Genomic DNA, 24,097 nt, shown 5'->3' with positions numbered 1-24,097 from the left:
GGCCCGAACGCCAAACAAGAATGAAAGTGGTAATATTCGAGTATACCGGAATCAAGAGTCTCAATACTCAAAGATTCCCTAGGAACAGGCACTCATGGATTGTGAAATACCTCGACCAAACCCTTATTGGCTCGATTTAATTAACTCCCCATGAGATTGAGCTCAGGTTTAACAGGAAGGTCGTTGGACACACTTTCAAACGACATTATAATGAGCGCAAGTAACAGGTTCAAGTTCATAACAAGTACAAGTAATAGATTTCAGTTTATACAACACAGGCAAGAGAACGAAGTACACCCTCGTCTCATTCAAAATAACAGAGTTCATAGTTATCTATGTCACAAATTTCAAGTATAGATGAACCAATTAAGCAACAATGCAGGGGAGTGGTACACTCACCAGATCAAACAAGGATAATTTCAAAAATTTCTTTCCCAAGTGTGGCTTTACTCGCCGGCACCTCCTAGAACAATCAAGGGCAAACACTTAAGACTTGACTCCAAGACCTAATAAATGGAATTCGCAAGTAAAACTCGGTTACAAGTCATGTGCCTATCCAAATGAACCATTAATGTAAAGCGAAGAGGTGACTTTGGAGTGAAAAGATAACTGTGAGGGCCCGAATTTTTCTTATTTTCTAGGCATTTATTTTAATCTTTTACGTATAATTTTCATATTTTCTTTCTTATATGAAAATTCTAAAAATTTTTATGAGGACATATGATTTTTACATTTTTTTTTCCATATAAGTTATTTTCTGTGTTAAAGGTGGTGTACAGTGGATGCGAGACCTACTCGTGCGATAAGTGCGGTAAATGTGGTTCATTTGGAGAAGCTTTGTATACAAGGATTATATTACATGGTGTAATGAGATAATTAGGGGTTAGCTAGTTAATTAAGTCTTGCAAGACAAAAGAAATGAGATAAGCTTGAAATGGGCACATGTTGCATTGTGATTGGAGGTTGGCATTTGACTAGTCTTTCTTTACCTTTACTAAACTAATTTTGACCAAAAATCATCTTCCATTTCCTCCTTCTTGGCTGAGCAACAAGAGAGAAAAGAGAGAGAGAGCTTCTTCAAATTTCCTTCATTTCTAGCTTGAATCTTGCAAACCTACCGGTTAAATTCCAAATTTCTCCACAAAAGTGAGTTGCTAAGCTAGTTTAACGTGTTGAGTGGAGCCATTTGTGAAGAACAAGCTCTAGTTGTCTTGTTTCTTGGAGTTGCAAAGGTGAGTTGTTAAATATCTTCCCTCTCATGTTACTAATGATCAATTAAGGATTTCTAGTGGTAGAGCGTGTCATTATGTGGATTATTTTGTGACTTATGGTTGAGTTGTTCAATTTTTCCTATTTATTGAGGAATTTTCTGTTTTATATGGTATCTTGTGGTTGGCTATGGATTGATAGTCCTATATGAAGGAATTTGGAGCCTCTATATGCTTATTGTGGTTTATTGTAGAAATTTCCAGGTTTTAGAGGGATTTTCAGTTCTAGGGTTTCCAAATGACCCTGTTCTGCCCGGTTCTATTCGGCTAGGTTAGAGGCCAAATTAGCCTTAGATTAAAACATGAAAGTTGTAGAAAATAATGTTTTATAGTTTTCTGTAAAATTTCAGCCCAATACGAGTTGTGTAACCTGAAAAAAGACATAAATACCGGAGACTGCCGTAGGAAGAGTTCGCTGGACAGGGTGGACATTTCACCCAATCTGACCATGACTTTTCACCCTGATTCTTACTGAATTAGATTCTGGCCAAAACATGAAAGTTGTAGTGCTAGGTCTTAGCTTTTCAACGGCCTTAGAAACACCTTAATTGGGCTTCGGTAGCCTGAATTAGGGTCTTTTAACCATACTGTGGTTAGTTAACCTGTTTGTGTGATGCTAGTTTGGTACATTGAAATTGTGGCCTAGCTACCCTACGAACTGGACTGAATGGCCTTCTTCAAAATTGTAGCCCTTTATCTTAGCTTCGAAATGGTGTAAATTTCACCCCAATCCGATAAGTGTAACTCCAGTTGTGTCCGTTCCGCTAAATGACGTCAAAACTGTCTTTTGGTTTTAGGGCATAAACTTCATTTCCGGACTCTCCCTCGCTTGACTATGCACTTATACGTTCTATTGGGCCTTATTTTTGGTAGTGTGTGGATTGGATTTGACTCTTGTTCGAGTCTTAATTGTGATATTCTTGTTATATAGGTCGTGCCGGTGATCCGACGCCTACACCTGAAGCTAACTTGTGAATTTGCTTACTTATCTTGGTGAATGTACTATTATAGGTCTACTGCTTAAATGGTTGTTTATACTTGTTATGTGAACTTGAATGGTTTGAATGAGACGAGAGTGTACTTTATCGCTCTCGATCTCTTATCTGTATTACTGGTACTGTCAACTGTGAAATTGTATACATGTGTGATTTGACATGGCTTGGGGATTTGCCCAACAACTTAACTGTACTATCTGAACTCATACCCCATTGGTCCTTAGTCGAATCGAGTCGGCAAGGGCTTGGGTGAATCGATAACGAACCTTGGGTTCACTGTAGTCGAGTGGAGTGTTAAATCCTTGACCTTATGATATACTCGAGTATTACCCTCTGTGTTACTGTGAGGTGTTCGGGCTTGGTAAGGGGGTGTTCGGTGGAAGGGATATGGAGTAAAGTGGCGTTCTACAGGTTGTTCTCCTCTTTAACGGTTGACGGAGTGTCAACGGGTTGGAGATCAAGTGTGGCAAGTGGAAAGTGGCTCTTGAGAGCCAATTGTATCCTTTTACATTGACTTGCTTGTTTATGAGCTTTGGAATCACTATGTGTTAATACTTGCTTACTGGTGTGTCTTGTTGGTACCTCACGAGCGTAAGCTCGCCCCTCGTTACTTTGTTTTCCTTACAGGGAATAACCTTTTGGAAACTATGATGTTTTGAAGCCGAGTTGAGCTAGTTTTAATATTCTTTTGTATAGCTCCTTGATAGTTGGGAAATCCATACATGTACTTGGATCCAACATTTCTTTTGAAATGTAAATTTGTAACTATGCATATATAAAAGTGTTTGGTAATGTTCATGTGCTATTTTGGTTTGGAAATGTCCCTTTCTTGGAGTATATAAAGTTATTGCACTTATATAGGTTTCGAACAGGTACGGCACTATTCATGTGCGGCTCCATTTTTCCCATTTTCATTTCGTGATTTTGATTCATTGAGCACGCTAAAATATTCCGGAACGTTTTAGTTGTATACAAACCGTTCTAGTAGTCCTGGCGAGAGTTGGGCAGGTAGTCCGCTAACCCCTTTGATATGCCTTAGGGGAAGGTTGGGCTGTCACAATAACAATTAGTCCTAAAGGCATGAACAACCTCAAAACCCTACCTACAATGATTGACCAACTCCAAATTTGAAGTAGAAAATGAAAGTAAGATCACTACTAGGAAAATAGGATTTTCTAGTTTCGCGCAACCCTATATGAAAAATCATATCTCAAGTTTTGTAAGTCCAAAATTAATAAAAGTTATACCGTTGTAAAATATATTCAAAGGGCTATAACTTTCCAGAAAACACCATCGTAAGATTCAAAACGCAAGTCAGTCAAATTCAAGCCTCAAGTTGCTACTTTATCCAGTGAAAGCAGAATGGGTACAATATTTCAGTCAAATTTAAAAAATCACCATAAATTGTACAGACAGAAACAGGGTCTGAAATTTACATGGTTTATAGCCCTATGAATCTAGTTTAAAACGCAACAAACGGAACTCAATTCCGATTTTCCTACATCAAGATATAGTAGATTCCCCAAGACTGCTCAAGGCCCTGCGAAAATTTCAGCAGCACTTCCCCTAGATTTCCGTACTTCACCATGCTACCATTAACCACCAAATTTCATAACAAACAATCACCATTGCACATACAAATCATAGCCTATGAAACACCCTTAAAATACAACCAATTGGTAGCTCCAAAACTACCCCCAATCATGGTCAAATTAAAACCCTAAAGCTGAAATTCTCCGTACAAAGCAGAAATTTTTCGCAAATAGCTACAATTAGCGCACCAAAGCTTCATTCTAGACCAAAACAAGCCATCATCCATGGCCAACCAACATTAAACATATAAAACAGAAAATTATGAATAAATATAAAAATTCCACAATCTCTACCAAAAGTCATGAAATAACCCACAAAATCACATAACTAACCACCATAAGTCATGAATTAGCCATTATAGGAACCAAACAAGGAATCTTTACACACCATACCTTGATACCTCCCAAAAGATTATAGCTTAGGTCTCTTGCTTTCCAAACAACTCCACCAACTTCCTCAAACCTACCTAGCTAAGGGTTTTCATGGAGTAGTCTCAAGATTAATCGGTTGGATTGCAAGATTGAGCAAGATTGAGAGCAAAAGAGTTGAATGTTTCTTTTCTTTTCTATCTTGAGAGAGTCGTCCACAAGAGTGAAGAAAATGAAGATTTTTTGATCAATTTTGGGATATTAGTAAAGTGCATGAATAGTGGTCAAAGTCCAAGATTAAATCACAAGGTGACACTTGTCACCTTTTTGGTTGATAATTATCCTTTGGTCTCTTCTATACTAATCCATCTAAGACATCTCTAATTATCTCATATCACCTAGTAAATTACTCCTGGTATACAAAACTTAATCTAATTGACCAAATTTTACCGCACTTACTGCACTAGCGGGTCCCACATCCGGTATTCACTCTTAATTTCTCAAAAACTAACTAATACTAGAAAAATAATTTAAAAACTATATTTACTCATAAAAATTATCTAAAAAATTTCCTAGTAACGAAAATGTAGAAAAGGCATGCAATTAAATAAAATAAAGTCTAGAAAATTAGAAAATGTCGGGTTCTCACAGGGGGTGTAACGGTGATCGGGAGTGCGAAGTAAGTGGGGTTCTACGGACCTATAACCTACCCGGTTGACGGAGTATCAGCTCGTGGAGGTACTAGATCGAGCATTGGCAGAGCAAGCGGAATATAGCTCCTGAGAGATTCCGTATCCTTATCAAGTATGTTTTATTGTTCATCACCTTCACTTCATGATGTTTATCCAACTTTATGATGTTTTATTGTTCATCAACTTCATGATGTTTTATTGTTCATCACCTTCACTTCATGATGGTTCATCACCTTCACTTCATGATGTTTATCCAAATTTTAGATTATCCTTAAATTTTTTATTGAAATTATACAGGTCTTGCTATGTTATCTATGTAGAAGGAAGCATAACAATTACTTTGATCGAAAAACAGTATATACAAATAACATTTAATTTTATAATAATATTTTATAGAACTTTTTTTGGAGGTAGAAGTTAACATTTACTTCAAAACTTATGTGAGGGAAAACTAAAATTTCTAGGTTTTAAAGAGTTGGTGACTAGGAATGACAACGAGATGGATTTGGAATTAGAGAACCCTTTCCCATCTCCCCTCCTATGCCCTAAACTATTCCTCCTGCCCCCACCCCACCACCCAATAAGGGTGCCCCATTGGGTGGTTCAAATTAAACTTCTATTTTTCATAATTTTTCATATATAATATCAACAAATAACTGTATAAATCAATCTTTTGAACTTTTAACTAAAATTCAACATGAAATTAAGTTTGAAATATACTTTAATCTTTTAAAAATATTTCTCCGTATTTATTAGCATAACTAAAGTAATATCTGCTACTATTATTATCTTATTGCAAACATGCAATACACAAAAAAAAAAAATTCAGTAAACTAAAAATGACAAAATCATCATTTTACCACACAAATCATGATATCATGAGTTTTCAAATTATAATGTATATGTCTGTATGTGTATGTGTGTATGTCTATATATATATATATATATATATATATATATAGAGGTGGGGATAGTATCGATACACATCCCCACCACCCCTACTATATATAATATGTACATAGATATTGACAAATATTTATGTATTAATTAATTTATTTAATTTATAGGTGGGGATAGTACTGAGACAAATTCTCGCAACCCCTACTCCCACTCCGCATTTCTCTCCGCCCCATTTCTATCCCTACGGGGCGGGCATACTTACCGATCGTGACCCCTCTCCATCTCTTAATCCCCGTGCCATTAGAAGGGCCAATTTAGAATGAAAGTGAATAAAGTTGGCATCTATGGCGCCCTATGGTTAGGGGACCTATAGCATCGAATGGTTTCATTTCTAGCTTTGAATAATGAAACCATGAAGATGAAGTCTCAAGGACCAATTGTCGTGCCTCAGTCAATTACCTCGATGATGGATCACGCAACGGAGTGATACTTGGTATATAATTGTCTAATTAGCAAATCTTTGCAAATCATTGATGGTTGAGATGTTGTCAAGTAACAAGGTTTAAAACTTTAAGAATTGTTCTATGGGATAGTTGTAGAAACCTCCCCTGAAATTTCTGACATTTGCACTGACCTCCCCTATCAATTTTGAAATTGTATTAACCTCCCCTAGAAAAAATTGGAACTAATTTAAAAGGTAAAAGTGTGTGAAATTACTAGAGTACCCCTATTGGATTTGACTTTACTGGATGAAAGGTTTGAGTACTTTCATCAAAACCAACGTTTAATTTGTTAAACAAATTAAACTAATCAAACTATTTCTGCATAGTTAAATTAATTAACTAATTATCTAATTAACTAATTTCTATTTTATCTAATTAACTAATTAACTAATCAAACTATTTCTTCGTGGTTAAACTAATAACTAATTATCTAATTGTTAACGGTTATTAACTAATCAAACTATTTCTGCATAGTTGAACTAATTAACTATTAACTAATTAACTAATTTCTATTTATCTAATTAACTAATGCTGTTGTCTGTCCGAAACTAACAAACTATTTGCATGTTAAACTAATTAACTACTTAACTAATTAATTAATTAACTAATTTTGTTTATCTAATTAACTAATTGTCTAATTATCTAATTAACTAAAGCTGTTGTCTATCCGAAACTAATAAACTATTTGCATGTTAAACTAATTAACTAATTAACTGCTTAACTAATTAACTAACTAATTATCTAATTAATTAATTAACTAATTAACTAATTTCTATTTATCTATTTTACTAATTATCTAATTAACTAATTAACTAAACTGTTGTTTGTCTGAAACTAACAAACTATTTGCATGTTAAACTAATTAACTAATTAACTGCTTAACTAATTAACAGACTATTTGCATGTTAAACTATATGCAGTACGCATTACCTATTTAAAGTATCAGCTCTTTATGGGTATTTTACTTTCAAACATTTAATTTATGATAAAAATATCAATATTTGTAAGTAAAATTCAAAAAGTGTTACAAAAAATATCAATATTCTTACTTTCAAATATTTAATTTATGGCCCTATGCCCCTCCCTTTTTGTAAGAATATTACTGTAACACTTTTTGAATTTTACTTACAAACATTGATATTTTTATCATAAATTAAATGTTTGAAAGTAAAATACCCATAAAGAGTCGATACTTTAAATAGGTAATGCGTACCGCATATAGTTTAACATGCAAATAGTCTGTTAATCAGTTAGTTAGTTAATTAGTTAATTAGTTAAGCAGTTAATTAGTTTAACATGCAAATAGTTTGTTAGTTTCAGACAGACAACAGCTTTAGTTAATTAGATAATTAGTAAATTAGATAAATAGAAATTAGTTAATTAGTTAATTAATTAATTCGATAATTAGATAATTAGTTAATAGTTAATTAGCTTAACTATTAGATAATTAGTTAAGCAATTGTCAAGCAAATAATAATCGTCAAGCAAGATGACGGCAAAATTGGAAGAAATGTTTTATCTCACTTCTACAAATAATTTTTTAATGGGACATCAAGCTGTCAAGGAGGTTTCTGCAACGAATTGTTACTGTTCAGGGGAGGTGAATGCAATTTCTAAACCTAGAGGGAATGCAATTTCTAAACCTAGAGGGGAGGTCAGTGCAAATGTCAGAAATCTCAGGGGAGGTTTCTGCAATTATCCCTTGTTCTATTCAGGACACACGATAGAAGATGGATCTATTTTCACTTATTTGAACAAGATTTTATAATTCAATAAATAAATAATAATAATTGAAATTTATAGCGAGTCCATCCTTTCTATTTTATATGCTTTTTCTGGGCTATACTTTTAAGGACATAATAGAAAAACCCAAAATTTGAATTTAATACAAAGAGTACTTATGGATAGCAATATATTCAAAGATTTATAATTGTGCCTAAAATAAGTACTAGAGGTAAAAGGTTAAATAGCAAAGAGTTTTTTTTTTTTTTTGGTTCCCCTTATCAACATCTGGCATAAGAGTGACTTCTAATATGTCGTTGATAGCACATACAATTACTCATCATTCTCTTTCATATTTAAAAATAGATTAATTTTTTGTACATTAATAATGTATACAGTATTAAATCTGAATGCATACTATTTGTTTCAAATTTTGAATTTTAAATTTAAATTAATATTAATTGTCATGCATTCGAATCTAATAGCATACACAGTTTATAAAGGATTAATTCTTAAACAATTATACATATTGTGATGAATGAAAGTTGGGGGAGGCGATGAAGAGGGGACACCATATCAACAGTGTACATAAGTTTCAAAGAGAAAAAGCATAGAGGGACTAAGACCCTAAAAGTCTTCGCTTTGGGTCCTCATTGCGTCAATGAATGATTTCCCATCTAGTTCACGGGAAAAAAACGCTTTTAAATAGTCAATCGTACTAATTCTTCTGAAAATTGCTGGATTTTCAGGGGGGGGTAAGACTTGGCGCTGGACCCATGTCACCATCCACTTTTGGGAAAAAGAACGCTGCAATGGAAAGCCTTTCATTGTGCAAATTCACAGTTGCCCGATGCTCAACACTCTTGTAAATCCCATTTGTCACAATCTGCATCTCAGTTCAAAAACGTCACATTGTTCCCAACTGTGTACTATGTAGCATACGTTCTTATAAAAGTTCAATTATGCTCAATAATAGGATATGGTTAACAGGGTAATCTTATGAGTCCACCCATAACTACTGTTATGCCCCAAAAACACTGGAGATAGAATTCATAAGCTATACCTTGATAGATCCAGGACATGATTTGTAAGTAACTTGTGTAATTAGCATTGAAATCAAGAAAAAAAGTAAATTCCTTTCTGAAAATCAAAACAAACTTGTTAGAAAAAAAATTAGTACTTTTTTCAAGATGTTGAAAGGAAAGCAATTTGAATTTCATATGCCACCACTTGTACATCACAGGTAAGCAATGATTTGAAGGGTGGGGTGGAAGAGCATGTACAATACTAATTTTTGAATTTATTGTGCCCAAGATTTACATTCTTCGGAAATATTTCTCGAATAATTAAGTAATTAATCAATTACGTTGGCTACTAATATGAATAAGACTACTTTTTCAATATAAAGACCTTTTCATCCATATATTTTATGCTTTTTTTTTACTTTATAAAGATACGTGTTCCATTAAAGTACTCAATATTCTATCAATAAACAACATTCGTTTAACTCTGACAAAGTAGCCAAAGTTAGAAGTTAGGCACAAATTTGTCAAAAGTTAAATTTTGGGATGAAAGCCACACTTTGTCCTGGCCTCATTTTCTAGGCGGTGCAAGTTGATAATTAGTCTTACATCAACCTAGTGTAGGCATACTAATCATAATCGGAAAGATCAACCTACTGTAGGCATAATAATCATAATCGGAAAGATTATCTCTTGAATCCTATTAAAATATGGGAAGGACATTCTAATTTCCATATATGTTCATAATTGTAGAAACCAATTTGAAAATATCACATAAGGGAGCCCAAAAACTAGATAGATGTTGTAATTATATAAACAGAAAAGTAATATGAAGAGATTGTTCATACTCACATTCCATCTTTGGAGAAAGGATTTTGAGCATGATTACCTCTAAAATGTCTCCAACATTGACTGTGAATGCATTAGGAAGTGGTACAACAGGAACCCAAGCTCCAGCCTTTTTGATTTGGAGGCCTTCCACTTCGTTGACTTGAAGTAATATGGTAAGCCCATCAGCATCAGAGTGGGGGCAAAGGCCCATCACTAGCTCAGGTTGGGGACATGGAGGATAATAGTTCATCCTCATTGATTGCATCCCATCTTCAAAAAGCATTGCCATATCTTCAAGCTTCATTCCTAATGCTTTTGTCATTTTCTCAAGGACCTTGATGGCAAGGATTTTCAATTCCCTTGAGTACTGATCTAGAGTTTCTCTACAATGTTAAAAAAATGTAAATAAAAAGTAAAGAATATCCAATATATAATAACAATGCACAATGCTTTAGATGTTAACTAATTTTTTATGCATGCAAGGATGGATGTTTTATCATCATCTCACGGTGACACGGCTTATTAATTTTCCTCATAAAGACAATTAAGAAGGTAAGATTTAAGAAAGGGATAATTTCATAAACCTTCTCTAAGATTTTAACAATTTCATTGCGCTCCCTTAAGGTTTCAAAAATTACACCTACCTCCCCTAATTTGACACTTTTGGTAACCAAACCTTAGACTTGGTCAAAATTTTTAATGAATATCCTAAAATACCCTCAACTTATAACATTTGAATTACTTTCTAGAACAATCATAATATATTTAACACAGATATACAAAAAGAGTGTGAAGTTTTTAATACCATATTTATTATTTGATAAGCAAAGATGACAATAGTTCTATCACTATGATAAACTACTTTTAATGGTGATTTACCAGGGTATGTATTTTTTAATTTGAAAAAGAAAATACCATCATAATTCTTTTAAAGTTCGTAGAATTTTGGATTGGTGGAATTATCATAGCTTGGTAGAAATATTGGGCTTTTTTTTTGAGTTAATGTTGCTTTTGGTACCAAAAAAATCAGCAAGTAAAAATTAGATTGCATTCAAAGTCATAAAAATTGTCACTAGTAAAACATTTATGCTGTCAATGTTTATATTTTATGGTTTTATTGGCAAAAATATAAAAAGGGAGGATAAGAATAGAATAAGGAAAGAAAAATAATTATTAATATCATTCTTTGTAAAATTATATCTAACAAGAGAGTTTTATTAAAATGTTAAAACTAATATTGTCATTTTATGTGGGCAAAGGAGGCAAATGTTATTTTTATAACCTTGAGGGAGCTCAATGAAATTATCAGAAACCTGAGGAGAGGTTTTTGAAATTGTCCCTTTAAGAAAAGCAAGAGAGGATATATTTTCCTATACCAGAGAGAGAGAGAGAGAGAGATGTAATTTATTTTTTGTCAATTGTCATGATCTACTCTATTCATACTCTAACCTATTCTAAGGGGAGACCCAACTGAATCTATTTGGGAACCGACGGTGATTGAATCACTATCGGATCAAACTTTTTTACTCTAATCTATTTTAGGGGAAGGCTCAACTGAATTCATTAAAAAATCGACCAGAATTGAATCACCATTGAATCAAACGTACGCACTCATATGGATTTGAGAAAACCACGTATAGTTGCTAAGTGAAGGGGGTAAGATTTGAACATTTAACCTCCCACTCCACCAAGACTTTAAGTCATTGGGTGGCCAATAGCCATATGATTAAAAGAAGAGAAATGTTGGAAAACCATTAAGAATGAGTCCAAGGTAAAAAAAAATAAGAAGAAAAGGCCTATCATGTGGAGACTTTAAGAGAGATAATGATCAAAATATTCAATCCTTAGGACACTTTGTGGCTGATAAGCTGTCTTTTTTTTTTTTTTTTTTTTTTTTGAAGGTGTGGCTGATAAGCTGTCTTGATCATTACACATGGAATTTTATTGAAGGGATAACATTCGATGTGGCAGAAGGTGGGATGATTAGCACGGGGTAAGAATTGAATTTTATTGATCATTACAGAGGAAACCAAAAAGATTCATTGGATAAGGTGGGATGATTTGGCAGAAGTAAAGGGGAAGGGAGGACTAGGATTCAGGGAGTTACAAGACTTCAATCAGGCGTTATTAGCCAAGCAGCTACGGAGAATACTCACAAAGCCTAATCTACTGATGAGTAAGGTAATGAAAGCAAGGTACTTTTCAGGAGCACCATTATGGACAATGGAAAAGAAACTAAATGATTCGTGGATGTGGCAAAGTATCCTGCAATCCTCTGTTTTGAAACTCGGACTGGACCGGCCGGTCGAACCGGTCGAACCGGGAACCGGCCAGGTAGCCGGTCCGAGTCATACAAAAAAACCGGGAATTTAAAACCCGGTCAAAGTCGGTCAAAAACCGGGTTTGACGGGAAAAAAACCTGTTTTCCGGCTCAACAGTGTTTTTTTAAAAAAAAAAATTCAAACTTTTTAATATTATGTTTTGACCCCCTAAATTATTAAAACTTATTGATATACCTCAAATATTTGATACTTTATAAATATTGTCCTAAAATTTTATGTTATTTTTCAATTTAATTCATAATTTTAATTCTAAACTTATTAATATTTATTAAATAATATAAATTGCTACTTGATTGTTTTAATTTCTTTGTATTTTCTTATTAAATATATTTGAAACATCAAATATATATGAATATACCTTTATTAATATCAACATATTATTAAATATTATATATATAATATTTTAATTTTTAAATAATTTTTATTTATGACGTCATCCGGTTCGACCCCTATCGACCCCCGGTCGAACCCATTGACCCCTGACCTCGGCCGAGTCGCTTTCCGGTCCGGTTCTGAAAACATAGCTGCAATCGAGGGAACTGCTAAAGGAAGGATTGAGGATGAGGATAGGAGATGGGAACACAGTACATATGTGGAAGGATAAATGGTTGCTTAGGAAGGGTAGTGGGCTGGTAAGACCGAGGTCTGATAATGGGGAAAATGTCGAGAAGGTAAGTGAAGTCATTGTAGATGGAAAATGGAACAAGGAGCTACTAGAAAAGGTATGCAATGAAGCGGATGTGATAGAAATATTAAAAATACCTTTGAGTCTGGAAGTTGGTAAACATAGGTTATATTGGTGTCACTCATCCACAGGAGTGTACACAGTTAAGTCAGGGTATATGGTAGCTAGGGGGCAAAAAAAAGAGAAGAAGAGAAGGAAAGTAATAGTAGTAGAAATGAAGAGCACACAGGAATATGGACAGTGCTGTGGGCAGAACATTAAACAGAAGTTAAAGCATTTCGGATGGAAGTGTCTGAAGAGGATACTGCCTATAAATGAGGCCTTTAGAAGGAGGACAGGAATAGGAGATCCAATGTGCAAAGTGTGTGGAACTCAAGTGGAAAAGCTAGAGCACATGATGTTTTTCTGTGGAAATGCAAAAGAAATCTGGAGGAGAGCTCCAATAAGCTGGGATGGTTTGGAATGTTTTCGAGAGAATTTCTGGTTGTGGTGGGAGGAGTTGATGCAAACGACCAGAAGAGCTGAAGGAAAGGAGCATATAGCCTTAACTGTGAATATACTATGGCAGATCTGGAAATCAAGAATGAAAAACAGTTCCAGAACAGTAGAAAGAGTGCAATGAGGGCAATTAATAAGGCTCTTATGGAGTGGAATGAGTACCAATCAACCCTGGATGAAACTGAAAAGCAACCAGAGGAAGAGGAGATGAAGGAGTATGACAAAAGATGGGCGCCTCCGACAGGACAACGAATTAAAATCAACACTGATGCAGCGCTACAGGACCATTGCGGACAAGCAGGGTGGGGAATTGTGGCAAGGAACAAGGAAGGCAAGCTCGTCCAGTCATGGGCTTTACCACAAACAAATTGCACGGAACCAAAACTCGAGGAAGCACTAGCAATTCGGAAAGCTCTCCAGGTATCAAGGCAGGAAGGATGGCAGGAAATTGAAGTTCAATCGGACTGTCAAAAAATCATAAAGAAGCTGCAACAGGAAGTTACGGAGGACAGCACATGTGCGACGGTATTGGAGGATATAGGAAGATTGAAGAAGCACTTCAAGTCCAGCACCTTTTCTTTTATTAGAAGAGCAGGCAATGTAGTGGGCCACAAGTTGGCAAAATTTGCATTAAACTGTTGCTTGATGTAATCTGGAAAGGCGACTTTCTCCCCTGGCTAGTCAATGCCGCAAGGGACGATTTAACAGAGCAGTTGCTCTGAGTGTATCTATGGATAAGCTAATGAAATGCCGTTATCGTTGGGAAAAAAAAAATAACATTCGATGTTTCGTGTCGTACGTCGGCCCCTAAGACAGTACGACTTTCAAATAAATGCATCTACATAATAAATTAGAGATATATATATATATATATATATATATATATATTACGTACATCCGGATATTCTCTGCTACAATTTTTCATGTAGCAGCATTTGGCTTTATTATTGCCTCCTCAGTTTCAATTATATGTAAAAGCTTTTTTCTGTGCTGCCTACCAGCATTATCAAATTTTTTTTTCTGAATAAAGCATTTTAGTCGTCAATGGAAATTATGGAATACTTTTTATAAACAAATTGTGACCTAGAATAAAAGAATAATTGAGTGGTTATCGTCTTTTTTACCCCTCAACAACTGAATGAGACATATATTATTATTTTTTTGGACAAAACAAAATTCACAAACAGTGATTAAGATGCTGCATAACCATTATCTACATCTTTCTTTATTTACTGTTCTTTAAGATTTAAGACAAAGTACTTAATTACCTCATCAAGTCCTTTATTACTTTGCTTATTAGAAGGGAATTATATAGTTCAAGTCCTATATTTCAGTGATGAAGATTTATTGCGTACTTCCGTCTACCAATTAATCCCTGATTTCCATAAAATAAAATCAATGCAGTATTTGTAATCTATCGATTTCCCTCTCCTAATTTTCCCAAATCTCTAATTACAACCCTTAATTCATAAACTTCAATGCAATGTTGGTATTACAAAGATAATCGACATTGCCACTGTAGAAAAAAAGGAGCAGAGGACATAAGGAATAAATTAGCACGCAGTAGTATATAAAGAACCAAATTAACCACCACTGCTATAATAAAGGACCAAAATGTTCATATTTCCATCAATTAAAATACATGAAAGAATCAAACCACCACACTTAAATAATGTCTCTTATTGTAAATCCAGTTTATAACTCATAAAAATCATCATTTTATCTCTTTACAATTTCAATTCTAGACTTTCAGTTTCTTTATATATATCAAGATGTTGACAATTTATGTAAAAGAAAATAGAAAGATTACAGGTACGGTGATTTGCAAGGTTACAGACTACTAACCACTTATTTTCTTAACCTATTACTAGTCTATGATCATCTTATCCCTAGCTTTTAAGTATTTTCACCCACAAAATTTTAAAATTTTAGACAAGTGTAGAGAATTTTAGACGCTTATGACTTTCAAAAGTTATACTATGTGTGATGTTACTATAGTCCTCATGTGTTTGACAACACAATTCATCATTTAAACTTAATGTATTTAGATCTTAATATATTCAGATACATTTGATAACAAAAAATTGAACATCTGAATTAATTAAGTGCCATTAAATTTTTTAGGCAAAACTTGCTATAAAAAATAAGTGATAAACTTTTTACTTATCACCGAATGTGATATACACTCAAACGTATTTGATTTAATACTTAATAATTCAATAATTTAATGGATTCAGATTTCAGATTTCAGTTTTCAAACTTCAATTTTATCAAATGCACCCTAAATACAATGATATGAATGTGTGTGCAAATTTTCTTGTACCTGAATGGAAGAGGAAGGTTGGGAGGTAAATGAGGTTTTCTCAAGTGAGTTGGCAGAGCGACCATGAATAGCATGTCACCCCAGTTAAGTTTTTGTTCCTCCGATACAACAAAGGCCTGTCCATATCCTTCTACATCGCCCGGTTCTTGGGCAAATCTCTTCTTCTCTTCAATCGTCAAATTGAAAAACTTTTGCATCTCTAGTTTCAGTTTGTCCACTAATGAAGAGCTCACTCCATGATTAATCACCTGGTGACAAATTGTACTGTCACTAATTATTTGGTGCTGACTATTATAACACTTCTCCATTTTAACAGCGGGCATGTATATCCATTTAAATTAGATGATTGTCCTTGTATAACAATTCAAAGAAGATCCTAGGAAAAGCAGGAAAGAAAAGGAGATCACTCCTATTACATTCTAGTCATGCATTATGTAATACTACTAGAGAAAACCAAATGAGTTTATATATTAGGGTAGGCATGCTTGCTTTTGACATAAAATCTCTGGATAATTACAAGAAAAGAAACATTTCAATATGAAAAAAAAAACTTGTGGCAAGATATATCATTTACCTACAGTCCTGAAAAGTCATAGTTATTAACATAATAAATATTTCAGAATTATTTTATTCCCTTGAAAGTAAGTTAAAGTTGTGGTAAAAACCAAATTGAAATGACTGGTAGATTTTGAGCAAATACTATTACAATCAGACTCCATTATTAGGTCAACAACAATACCTAATATATGCATATACAAATACGAAATGACAAACCTGGAAGAAGCCCCATTATTTGCAGGCAAAATGCAACTTTTCAAGCTCTGGATTCACTGATTCATCCGAAAGCAACCTTTGCATGTCAATTACTGGGATTTCCTCTGTGGAGGCCCCATCAAGTTTGGTTGGATCAGGTCGTGTGTATCGGGGTGGAACTGATGCAAATTTCTCCTTAGCCAACTCCTGAACATAGGATACTTTTAGAGAGCTTCCCAAATTTATCATACCAGATTCCATGTTTGTGTTTTCTGTAAATCTCTACCTATATACATATATATATACACGTAGCTCCAAGTTGCAATTGATATCAATTCGTGATCAAGGCACACTTTATATGTATTACTAGGGGGAGTACCCACGTATCGCGCGGGTGTTTGGTGCCTGTAATTAGAGAAAATTTTTCACTGGACCAATAATAATGCATTCTGAAAAGCAATAATCATCAAATATGACAAAACTAATAATAGTACATTCTAATTACAGCAAATCTACAAAACTAAAAATTTTCATTTGTTTTTTGTGGAAATGCAAAAAAAAAAATTAATTATGTATAAATCAAAAAAATTACTAATTTAATTATTGGCACTTTGCTCATACGTTGGAGGACTGGTAAAAAAGTCGTGAAGAGCTAGTATTTTTATTAATGAAAACTTTTCCCGTAAATGGCCTGCTCTTTATAGCTTTCCTTCATTATATGATCAAAATACCATACTTTTTTGTATTTATTACGAATTCACATATTGTGACTGTGAATTAAAAATTTTTTGAGATCATATTTTCATTAATTAGTCTTTTTTTCGTATTATCGTTAGTTTGAATGAAAAATTTAGTTGCACGGTGTTTGGGAGAAACTTCTAAAGTAACTATATAATCCTAATAATTTTTATAATTGCTTAGCATATTTATGTCATGGTATATATTGTTGGTATGTTGATATTAATTTTATTAAATTGTTTGGTATATTAGGTGCAAAAAAATTATAGTTTCACAATTTTTTAAATGTAATAAAGCAGTGGAGAAACAATGCACAGTGAACAAAGGAATTGGAGGGGAAAAAAGACTACATCCGGACATGTCTTATTTGGTTTATCTCCACACACGTTACCACTGCAACATAATGATCCGTAAACTCCTCATTTTACAAATATACCTGTCATGCTCTGAGGAAATGTCTATAGTAGGAAGGGTCAAAGGCTTCCTTCCATAAAAGCTTCCTAAAGTGAGCACATCAGTGACCAGCCTGTCACAAAATATCAGTGTCAATTGTACTATAAAATGTAACCTTAAAGTCTTCACGGAACGTCTCTGGAGTGATGTATTCCTTTATCAATTTGTATCAAAATTGGATTAGTCCATCTCCAAAAATTGATGACTTACTAAATAGGATCCACATACTTTGCTACGCAGATGAGCTTGCGATTGTTCATTATAAAAGTAGACAACATCAGCCTAAAGAGAGCAGCACATCAGTGCCCAGCCTGTCACAAAATATCAGTGTCAATTGTACTACAAAATGTAATTTTAAAGTCTTCATGGAAAGTTCTCTGGAGTGATGTATTCCTTTATCAATTTGTATCAAAATTGGATTAGTCCATCTCCAAAAATTGATGACTTACAAAATAGGATCCACATACTTTGCTACGCAGATGAGCTTGCGATTGTTCATTATTAAAGTAGACAACGTCAGCCTAAAGAGAGCACAGCAGTGCCCAGCCTGTCACAAAATATCAGTGCCAATTGTACTACAAAATGTAACTACTACCACAAATATTTAACCATTAGGACATTGAAAATACAAATAATAATAACGTACCTAATAATACAACAAGTTTTATCACTTATTAAAAATTGTATCTCAAAATCAATCTCATCTAGCGAACGTTCGGACTAAAACTATTTAAACCATCATTTGCAATTGCTCTATCAATAGTAGAGAATCTTCATCCAATTTGAGACTTTTCCCAAACTACATATATACAAAATATGTCGTTTGGAATTTTGCACTTCAACCATAAATGGATTGGTTTTAGGATAGAATTTTAAATTTAACATTATTACCCATGGAGTTGTTTTGCTTCTAAAATGACTCGTATACATCAGAGATTTTGACCTAATTTGACTGAATTTCTATCTATCCGATTTTTTAGGATAACTGAGACTAGACATTTGGCCGATTTTTAGTTCGATCGATCGAACCAACAGGTCCGGTCCAAGTTTAAAAACACAGATGAAAAACACACGAAGAGATAATGCTCTTAGAAGTGATACTTCAGAGGTCTAGCTCATTTGGTCTATGGACTGGATGAGGTTGGACAAGTGTATTAGGAATATATTATAAAAGGGCTTCGTTGCATTTTGGGCTATATTAAACTAAGATTGGGAACTGAAATTGTCTTTTCGTATTGCCACATAGATCGGATATTCAAGTTGAATGTCATTACCCTCAAAAAAAAAAAAAGTTGAATGAATCATTGGACATCATTTTCGTGATTTTAATAATGGCTTAAGTCAAAAGACATGTAGTATGCTGACTTGGCAAGAGTTTTTTTTTTAGCCTCTTCTATTTTTTTCGTTTGCGAATGGAAACCCTCGCTATCACAAATTATTACATAGACCCTGCCACGTAGACAGACCTTAGGCAGGTAACCCTCCCACGTAGACAGACCTTAGGCTTGTTAACGGGTCGGGATTATGATTGAAACTGAAAATTCTGAATCTAACCCATTTTTATGTAATAAATCCAGACCCAACCCGTATACCCAATGGGACTTGATCTTAGAGTTTTGGAATTGGGTTCGACGGGCTGTGGGTCGAATCTAGGTCTATTCGGCGAAAAAAAATCCAAATTTAAACATTTTAAAATTAAATCCAAAACCAATCATAAATCCATCTCCAAAATTAAACAAATCAAATTATAAAACTAAATCACAAATAATTCAATAGTCAATACAAAACTAACCACAAATCAATCTACAAAATCATTACTAAATTGTTAATTTGGTAAAAGAATGTATTTAGAAATATTTATATTTTATAATTATTAGTATATTGTTTGGATCTGGGTTGGAATCCTATATTCTGTATCCAACCTATTTTTTGTTAGACTAAACGGATCCGGGTATTGGAATTATTTCTCAACCCATATTCAGAAAAAATTATCGGGCTTGAGCCGAGTTCGAATCCAAACCAAACCCATTGGTAACCCAAGAGATGGCCAACCTAGGCCATGGGCTTTTTCTATCACCCATTGGCCCCATTTAGAAGAGTAGGAAAGACTTTTTTTTTTTTTTTTTTGATAATAGAGCACAAATAAGAAACAAAAGCAATTTTAACACATATAAAAGTATTTGGGAAGAGAAGGAGAATAAATATACAAACAAACATTTAACTATTTATTAACTCAAAACTCAATCATAGCAATATCAAATAGTAACTTTTCGTTTACGATAACTTACAAATCTAAACTATGAGACTTTCCCTCAAATTTACTCTCAAAACTCGATTCAATTTTTCAAGTAATAATCTACGACTCTAGTAGTATTTATGCATTGTTAAACTTATTAAACAAATACAATTATAAATCGAAACTTATTTGGAACTGATTTGAAATCTCCTAAACCAATATGGGAACTAAACAAACAAGACACCGAAACAAGAAACTAGAAGAATTAGAAAACTAAATACTAAGATAGTTGGGTTTAATTTCCTTTATTGCCTTCCTTAAACCATGCTCGTTATTGTGCTCACCTCCAATGTCATTTCGAACTTGAATCTCTATGAAAAACTCAGTTGCAGTAGACACAACATTTAACTCCAACTTATGATTGATTTTTAGTTTCATCTTTACACGTAACAGTGGTTGAAGCTTATACTTTTTGAACAATTTCTTACCTTGATCACTTATGTCAAAAAAGTTAAACATGTTCATCCAAACTCCATTCATTACTCCACATCACCAAGAAAATTTCCCAACACTAGAAAATCATAGTTGCCACCTCCAATGTTTTTAACATCACCATATTTTTCCTTTAATTTTTTCACGCTAACAATCGCGTCAATTTTAACAATCGCATCTTTCGCTTCAAAAAATTCATCAACCACAATGAAATAAAAAATTTCTCTCTTATCACAATCTTTTGTTACATTTTCCATATCACCAACGACTTCACTTTCTTTCTCCATCACATGTGAAATTTCTTTGTCGGCCACAAATTTTTCATCTTCATGTGTACCCATAATTTCTGCAATTTCTTCTTTCTTTGACTCATCAAAAAAAAAAAAAATTCTCCTACCTCATCACAAAATTCTTCTCCACCCACTACAAGAAAATTGTGTTTCTGTGACAGGCGAAAGTCGTCACTAAAAATTCAGAAGTCGTCACAAAAAAAGTCAGTGACGACTTTTACTGCTGTCACAGAGCTGTCACTAGTTCTATGTCACAATGACGACTGTTGAAAGTCGTCACAAACGATTTCGTTTTTGTGATGACTCTTGTCGTCACTCATTGTTGTACATTGTGTGACGACTTTTATTGTCACTAAGCTGGCTAAATTTTTGTTATAGTCAACTCTTGGAGTTGTCACATTATGCTTCCGTTCAGTGACGACTTTTGTTGTCATTGTTTTCCATCCATAAAAAGTGACGACTTTCTAGTGTTACTAGTGAAACTTGTTGGCAGTGGCAACTTTTTTATTGTCATTTATTTTTTTTGTAAGAAACAATAATCTAATGTTAATTATGCAACATAGCTGCCAACAATCACAAAATGCTGATTGAGTAGCAAGGAGAAAAAAAAGCCAACATACGAAAAGAAAGCCAACATTCATTTCCAATAGAAGATTAACCCAAATACATATATATATATATATATATATATATATATATATATATATATATATATATATATATATAAATGTTGCCTCAAATGAGTCATCAACCATGTACCATCCAAAATAAGCCATTCAGTTACGATACTAGTGATTTCCCATCCACAATAGAGAGTAGTAAAGTTCTATACAAAAATATGAGCACGATTCCCATCTAGAACAAAACATGAGCACGATAGGCCTTGTAGTCTTCAAATCAAAAACCATCTTCACAGCAATGACTGGCTTCTTCTTCTTGGGAATCGTGTTAGAACCTACACGTTATCAAAATTGAAGCAATGAGCACTGGTGTTAAAACTGAAACTACACTTCTAGATAGGCACCATATTATAAAAACTAATGTCACTCTAATTTGAAATTATAGCAATCTAAGTAAATTGCTTAACACAAAAATAAAGTGAAATTATAGCAAATAAGACATTGAATGTATATTCTGTGAAATATAGAATAACAATACAAACACAATAAATATCCGCATGTTCACAAATATATATGCAATAACAATAACAATAACAACAATAAAATCCTAAAATCATTGAGAGCTAGATGATCATGAACCACACAGTATATCAAGAAAAAAAAAACACACACACACACACACAATCACAGGTACCTCTTTTTCCTTAGCACAAAAAAAAAATTCTGATACAGAAAAATTTAGATGAGTTCGACAAAGAAAAAAGTGGAATACATCCCAACATTCAAACACCTTTGCTTTAAAAACACTAAAGTTTTGGTTGCAACATCCAGCACCTCAATGGCTGTAATTAAACATGAACAAGATTTCAAGCACCTAAATCAGCCTCAAGCAACTCAATTGCATTAAACAGGAATCGGATTTGGTGGAACCAGATTTCAAGTGCCATCAAGCAACCCAATTGTATTAAAAATGAATCTCTATTTTGTAGAACCAGAATTCAAGTGCCTCAATTGTAATAACTATGAAGAGCAAACAATTTATTTATACTTGACACAGAAGTTGCTTATTTGCGCAAGTCTTTCAGCTGGTTAGCTAACTCATCATACAGGCTTCTTGTTTCTGTTTGTTGCTGTTGCAAGGTCTTAATCAACTCTTGTTGAGCAGTGAATTGTTGAGTTATTTCTGCAGCTCGTTTTTCTGCTTCATCTGCTCTTTTTCGGCTGTCCTCAATCTCATGCCTCTAGCGTTCTACCTCAGCAGCTTGCTTCTTGGTTGCACTACGACTGCGGATGTGTCCAGGTATGTAACCAAGTTCTTGCTCTTATATTTCCTTGCTAGTCATTGAAGTTGTAGCCTACAATTCCCTCATTTTGTCCTAGGCAAGTAAAAAATATGATCATTATGTAGCTGGAATGGATGTCAATAATTTAAAAATCCATTATCCAAGTGAAACAGCTCACCAAGGTCTCTTTTGCTTTGTCATTTACCAGCCCCCCTGACTTCTTTGACTTTCGACTTAACTCAAACATGTCTATCTCTGAAAGCTCGACATCTTCTTTCCTTTTCTGTCCAAATTTTCAATTTTTTCATTTTCAGTCATATGACAAAAAAGATGTACATGTACAAGTGTTGGCTGGGTTTCAGATTACCTTTTCCTCAACAACTCTTGCAAGCGATTTTGTGCCAACAGTAGTGTGGCAGTCATTTTTGGCACGATTTTGCGTGTTACGTTCACTAATTTTCTGCCACAAATTAGTGAAAATTTTAACTGACAAAGATTAGCAAATTTGTGAAGTGAAATCTGAAATTTAATAAAAGGATAGGTTATTTTGACAAGCTAACCTTAAATTCATCATTTTCAAAGTAGCTGACCAGCCACTTCCAATCTTCTTCACTCACACCTTCAGGAACTTGCCTCAATGCTTCTTGTCTTGATTCAAAACTCTGGAAATACTTGTGAAGCCGATATCAATGGTTTCGATATGGTGTGTTTAACTGCCTATTAATAGCAGTTTTTGAGGTGATGTGCTCTGGAAATCGAAAGTCATCCTACAATAACAGTGCAATCTACTTAAAACCAAGCAAATCTATGTGAAAATGACATATTAAATCTAAGGAAGATTTGAGTACAAAAGTAGTGCAAATCTAAAGCAGTAAAATCTCTCATACTTTCTGGATGAAATTAGAGTATTAGCAGGTCAACAAATACCGTAACCGTGCTGTATATGCCTTCTCGGTCACCGGGATTGAGATGGGACCACTTTGGAACATTAAGCCTAGCAGCCTTCCTAACAACACAACCCCCTTCTGTGATGAAGTATTGAGAATCCTTCCCAACAATCCGCCGAATACAATCATCAATTTCAATGGTGAGCGTCTCATTAGCCTCCCTTTTTTTTAATAATGAAAGATTTCGTGTACGTCCTCTTCTTCTTGCTGACAGCAGCATAGCTATTAACAAATATCAGTCCATACATTACTTTGACCACATTAACAAAGTCAGTCATGAAATAGAAACTTGGTTTTTAATTTCAGCCACGAAAATGAAGTCTAACTTACCATTTTCTTGCTCATCCGAAACTGGAATAGTCTCATTTTCTCCGGATGCACGAGACTCAGATGTCTGAGGGTGTATCATCCTACTCTCACTGGCAATTTCTCTAGGTGAAGAAGTTGGAGTGACAGATATTGCATTCTCTGAGGATACACTCTTGGATGCACTTCTTGGTTGATTGCTTCCAACTGAATTAGGTATTACAGGCTGTTGTGCAC

General features: G+C 34.1%; 1 long non-coding RNA gene and 1 pseudogene across 2 annotated transcripts; both read right to left on the bottom strand.

Annotated features, from left to right (window-relative positions):
* Nucleotides 1-8,508: 8,508 nt before the first annotated feature.
* LOC113708703 (oxoglutarate-dependent flavonoid 7-O-demethylase 1-like) lies at nucleotides 8,509-16,823 on the bottom strand (annotated as a pseudogene).
* Nucleotides 16,824-22,382: 5,559 nt separating this feature from the next.
* On the bottom strand, nucleotides 22,383-23,749 carry LOC113708708 (uncharacterized). Of its 2 annotated transcripts, XR_003452469.2 has the most exons (5): nucleotides 23,535-23,746; nucleotides 23,168-23,374; nucleotides 22,975-23,067; nucleotides 22,786-22,890; nucleotides 22,383-22,700 (listed from the first exon to the last, which is right to left on the bottom strand). It is a non-coding gene; the product is annotated as an uncharacterized lncRNA (long non-coding RNA). The 2 variants fall into 2 exon arrangements; XR_003452468.2 differs by lacking the exon at nucleotides 22,383-22,700 and having other exon boundaries at nucleotides 22,785-22,890; nucleotides 23,535-23,749.
* Between the last annotated feature and the right edge of the window lie 348 nt (nucleotides 23,750-24,097).

The sequence above is a fragment of the Coffea arabica genome, chromosome 9c (genome assembly GCF_036785885.1).
Source record: "Coffea arabica cultivar ET-39 chromosome 9c, Coffea Arabica ET-39 HiFi, whole genome shotgun sequence".
NCBI lineage: Eukaryota > Viridiplantae > Streptophyta > Magnoliopsida > Gentianales > Rubiaceae > Coffea > Coffea arabica.
This window is presented reverse-complemented; position numbering and strand designations above follow the sequence as displayed.